This window comes from Arachis ipaensis, chromosome B06 (assembly GCF_000816755.2).
Source record: "Arachis ipaensis cultivar K30076 chromosome B06, Araip1.1, whole genome shotgun sequence".
NCBI lineage: Eukaryota > Viridiplantae > Streptophyta > Magnoliopsida > Fabales > Fabaceae > Arachis > Arachis ipaensis.
The window spans coordinates 92832814-92838897 of NC_029790.2; the positions used below are offsets into that span (position 1 = coordinate 92832814).

Genomic DNA, 6084 nt, shown 5'->3' on the forward strand with positions numbered 1-6084 from the left:
GATAAAAATGTCTCTGAATTTTGTTATAAGCAAAATTAGATTATATTACGTATATACTAAAATCAACCACTAGTATAAAATACATGTTAGAATATAAATACACATTAAAAATTAAAATCAAAATACATTTCATTATTCATATACACTAAAAAATTGCTTTATTTATCATGAACTCTAATCTAATCTTTCTTATCCCCTTTATACCAAAAAGAAAAATATATCTAAAAAATTGTTCTTCTTTGTATACCAATTTACTGATAAAGAGCAACCTCCCCCCTAATCTCTACTGGACAGCAGTAGTCTATCCTCAGTTCCTCATCCTCTCCCTTCCTTGTCGGACTCTGCCATTGCCCTTCCTCCCCTGATCTCAACTTAGTAATTGATCAATTCAACGCTTCCTGTAGGTCATACTCTTCTTCGCTTGTGCATCGATGCTTCGCCTTCTGCCCCAACGATTCCCAGGTGATTCTCTTCCCTCTCTCATTTGATTTTTCGGTGTGCTTCCAATTCTAGCTGAGCTTACTTGCCACCATGATCCAATGAGATTTTTAGTCTTTCCAAAGATTTAGCATCAAATGAACTGATTCTGATTCTATGCCCCATATCTCTTTTGAATATTGAAATGCCTAGTCATATAGGCCTTGCTTTTTTAAAAAGATATATGATAATCTTATGCCTTGAATAGATACATTTTGGTTTGAAATTTGAATTTTCTTACTTTTACACATCACATGTGCACTACCTGAACCTTCCCGACATCTTGTTTTGAATTTTAAGTACATCATATAAATTATTGAAGGTGAAAAGTCTAGCATGAAAGCTTTGACTAAAATTAGGGACTCAAAACAACATTGATAGATTGAAGAGTTTTTTCTTAATAAAATAATTCATTTTTAATATAATTCATACCATTCATTATTCACAGAAGGGAAATGAAGATAGTGGAAAAACTTATCACCAATCAGCAATTTCATTATTCAAGTCTTAATGGAGTACCCTCCAAATGGTTGTGTTGAGAGAAATTCTGCTCTTTGCAGTTCGTGCTGGAGATCCTCTTACTGCATGGAGTGCCGCAACCCAACTTCTCAGACACTACTATCCTCTAATAACTCCTGCTGGTCAAAATGGCCTTGCAAATGCGCTTTCAAATTCTGCAGATAGGCTGCCACCGGGGACACGATGTGCTGATCCTGCTTTACCTTTTATAAGGTGTTTACTATTTTATAAGGTTAAAGATTTAATTTCCAGTTTGACAATTTACATTATAACTATTTAATACAAATGGACAAAGGGTAACAATGTGATTACTAATTGTTTTCAGGTTGCATTCTTTTTAGCTCCTCCCGATACAAATGGACATTGTAAAATGGAATCCATCTAGATCAGACTGGTGGGCAGGTTTTGCTCCTTCAGGTCCATTCATTTATACACCCTTCAGTAAAGGAGATCCAATCAATGTCAAGAAGCAAGAACTTATTTGGGTTATTGGAGAGCCTATCCCGGTCATGGTGGAATTGGCAAACCCACGTGGCTTTGATTTAAGGGTTGATATACCTATCTATTCATTCAGGAAACTTAGATGCTTTTCCATTAGTGTAAAACTCTTTCCAAATTCATCGAAAATGATCACCTTATCAGGCATTCCAACATCCGTGGGGCCGGTTACAATTCTTGGGTGCATTGTTCATTATTTTGGTGTTATTACTAAGCATTTTTTTAAAGAGGTTGACAATCTGCTTCTTGGGGCCATCCAAGGGCTTGTCCTTTTTGACCCTTTCTGATCTTGTGGATCTCCAAAGTTGAAGAATGTAACGGTTCTAAATATTTCTGTAGTTCCACCACTTCCGTTGCTAATATCACGTGTTGTTGGAGGTGATGGTGCCATCATTTTATATGAAGTTGAAAATCATGATATATGGATAAGTCTGGCTAATGCAGGCACAGTTGCAATTGAGCAGGCGCATATTTCCCTGTCAGGAAAAAATCAAGATTCTGTGATTTCATATTCTAGTGAGATTTTAAAATCTTGCCTCCCTCTAAAGCCTAGTGCTGAAGTGACAATTCGTGTGACCTTGTGAGCTTGGCAGGTTGGATCAGTGGATGCTGATGCTGGTGCTGGGAAGGCTGTCTCTGGAAGCAATGTGAGGCACATCAAAGATGGAAGCAGTCCATCACTTATGATCCACTATGCTGGTACCACCTTAAAAGCACAGATTCTGATTGTTTCTTGCTTTCTTCATCAATTTATCTTTTACCTCCTTTTTGGCGGTGTTAATGGCCCTTTTAGAGTTATATATTTGTCAAATATGCATAGATATTCTCAATGTAGCCATGTAGGCTTTAGTTTTGCAATTTATACTGTTTGCTTCCATTTCTTTGTACCTTTATTTCAATCCAAAATATGAGACTAATCAGTCTATAGTAGTTGCATCAGAACATGCTAAGATGAAATGATATATTAGTGGACCTCAATATTTGAATCGTTATCATTTTCTCTTTTTCAATTTCCCCTTGTCTTCCTCTCCTCCAGAGATGCCAACTTATTGGTGTGTGGCTGGTCCATTACACGTCAGTGTGTGAAAGTCAGAAACAGAATATGACACACATCAGACATGATCCAATATTAAGTATTGATATCCCATAATTTTTTTATTGAAAGTATTAATCATATGTCCCATGTGAAGAGCTTACAAAGTGGTATATTTGCACCTTGATGCTTGTAAATTTTGAATATATAGACATCTTGAACAGTTTTTAATATACAAATGGGTGTTTGTATTCTGCTATTAGAAGAGTTAGTGTCTCTGTCCATGTTAGGTCAAGTGTCCATGTCAGTACATGTGCTACTTAGGTTACATCGGTGTTCTCTTGTATATTATTCCATCATGGGCAGTCCCTATATGTGGATATAATACGGTTCACTATGTGTAAGAACCGCAACTAATCAATCGGTTAATTAAGTGATTATATTGCCCAAATTATGCTCCAAAAAGTTAGAGTGAGAATTTGAGGATTTAAAAGTGATTTTTAGATTTAGTAGATCTTTCTGAGTCAGAAAATGTATTTTTTGCAAAAAACCGTAAAAAACCGCAAACCGACAGTTGAACTGGTTCGAGTCTGCCCGGAACTGCACGAGAAAAAGTGAAAACCATAAAAAAACCTTAGAAAAATATTATAAGTTGAAAACCGGGCATTAATTTTAAAGGTTTGGCCCGAAGTTAGGCCAAACGGGCTAAAAACGCTAACAGATTGGACCGGACCCAAGTTTGGCCCAAGCCCAACATATATAAGGTTCATTTAATGAACCCTACCCTTTCACAAATACACACACACACACACACCAGAATTGAAAGAGGGAGAGGAGAAGAGATTGAGCACTATTCACTTCAATCTTCTCAAGCTCATATCTTGAGCTACAGAGCTCCGATCGCCGCACCGTTTATGGCTACGCGTTCCTTGTGAAGAGCTCTACAAAACCCATGTAAGAAACTGGTAAGTAAAGCTCGAAATTCCCTCAGTTCTTCTCTCCAAAATTTCGGATTTTTAGGGCTTTGGGTTAAATGATTTTTTGTGATTTTGGATATTTAGGTTTGCTCTAGTCCTTGCTTAGCATTGGATTTTGGCTATTAAATCTGTTGGAAAAGGTAAGAGACATTAAATCCTTGTGACATTATATTTAAATGGAACCTTAGGTTGATTTGTGATGGTTTATGCATATATAGTTTGATTATTGTGAGTTTGGAGCTTGTTGGAGTTACATTGGTGGCTTACTTGTGGTGGAAAACTCAACTTGTGCGATTTTGAGGTTTCGGTAAATATAGGGAATCGGCCAAGGTATGGTTTCGGTTTTCTCTATGTAGTATATAATATTCATGGACACTTAGGCTAGTGACCCATAGGATAGGTTTGGATTTGAATGGTTGTTGAGTTGATTGAATGATGGTATATGATGATTTATGACAAATTGATGATTGTTGAATTTGGTTATGATGATTGATAATGATCTGATGAGGGTGGACGAATTGTGATGTTGAGAAGTGGATTGTGTTGATATATGTGATGTTAATGTTGATGATTTGATAGTGTAGTTGGGAAAATGTTAAAGAAGTTTGATTATAATGTGATATATTCATGTTGAGGTTGTGAATGATGAAAGATGAAGGAAAATGTGGTAAGATTGATGTAAAATGACACAAAGGGTTGATTTTGATGAGAAATAGAGTTTTGAAATGGTTTGGTATAGTTTTGTTTGTGTATTACAAGAAATTATGGAAATTTTGAAATTGGGTAAAAGTTGGTTTTTGGTGAACTTTGTCTGATCATAACTTTTGCCTCGGTTTTCAAAACCCGATGAAACTTATCTAGAATTAAAGATCTTTGAAAACCATTTAAATCGATATAAAGTTTGTGAAATTTGGAATTTTTTAGAGGAAGTTATGATCATTCAAAGTTGGTGTTGAAAATCTGAAATTCTGCAGAGTTGCAGAATTTTGTGTTTTCTGGTATGTGCGCACGCACAGCCGTGTGCGGACGCACACATCTGCAAAAATTGCAATTTGTGTGCACGCACAGACCTGTGTGTGCACACACTAAGGAGAAAAATGCAACCTGTGCGTACGCACAGACCTGTGCGCATGCACACGTTGGGGAAGCCAGTCTGTTGGGAGCGCTAGCACAGGTTATGCGAGTGAACAGGCATTGTAAATTTTGGTACCTGTGCATACGTACACTCCTATGCGTATGCACACATTTTAAAACTCTCCAGGACGTGCGGACGCACACGTCCTGTTTCTCAAATTTTACTTTTTTTTTCAACTATTCTACATTCCCAACAAGGTTGCAAGCTTCTCTAATACCAATTTTGGACTCTTGGGCCTAGTTTTGGATATTTAGAACATTGGGAAAGAATTTAATGGCTTTAGATGATATTATTCGGAAAACTTAGAAAACGGAGGCCTAGGTTTCTGGCATGCTGAGGATGGTGTGATGGTATGTGATAAATGTTGATGTATGAGATGTGCACTGAGGGACCATTGAGTTCATAATTGGAAATGTGAATTGGTGGTGGTTGAGATGAGTCGAGGACTCGAATGTGTGATGAGGAATCACTGATGTATTGAAAATGTTTTCTGAAAAACCACTGTACTATTATTTTATATTGAGATTATGAGACGCTATGCGCTCGGGAGGGACGGTGGTTGGATCTCGCCTGTCGAGGTAGCAGTGGCGGTGTAAGGGCGGTGGTTCATCCCGCTGGCGTTGAGATGTGAGGTCTGTGGCAAGAGTATCCCGTTCGCATCCCTTCGGATCTATAGGGCGTGCAGGTGCAAGTACCTGGACAGTGATCCGAGCACTATATCTCGGGGGTTCCCACATGAGGATTCCGAAGGGCGAGGTCTCCATGGAGATGTGTCGGGTTGGCAGTTGAACCGACAATATGATATCACAGCCAGTAGGACAGGCATTCATCATATGCATTTTCTATCTGTTTGTATGCTTTGACTACTTGAATTGGCTTGCCTATTTGTATAACATGCCTATTTGCTATTTGAATTATTTGCCTTATATGCTTCTACTTGTGTTTTACTTGCATTGTATATTATCTGTGTTTTCTACTGGGATTGAGGAGGTTCGGAAGGCTGTGGCGATAGGATCGCATGGAGGATTGGTTGGTGAAGGCTGTAGGGCAGCGCTGTTTGGTTAGAATAGAAATCTCCTAAGATAGATTACCCAATTTAATTGTGTTAAGGTTTGTATAATTATGCTTATTTGCTTTAGTGTGCTTTAAGATCTAATCTTGTGATGGATATGAAGTCTAGGATTGTCTTTGGCGTCCCGGGGTCTTATATCCTACATCATTGGGCACTGTTACCATACTGAGAACCTCCGGTTCTCATACCATATTTCTGTTGTATTTTTCAGATGCAGGTCGCAACCCACCTAGGTGAGATGTCTGGTTGGTGACAGGAGCGGAGGATCCAGACATCTTTTTGAGTCTTTTGGTTTAGTTTATGTATGTCTCTCACTCTTGTATTTTGGTTTTGCCTAGAGGCTTGTATTTTAGAGAACAAAATTGTATAATCC

General features: G+C 38.0%; 1 pseudogene; it reads left to right on the forward strand.

The window, feature by feature from the left end:
• Positions 1 to 6084, forward strand: part of LOC107647070 — an 8311-nt pseudogene that overhangs the window by 304 nt on the left and 1923 nt on the right.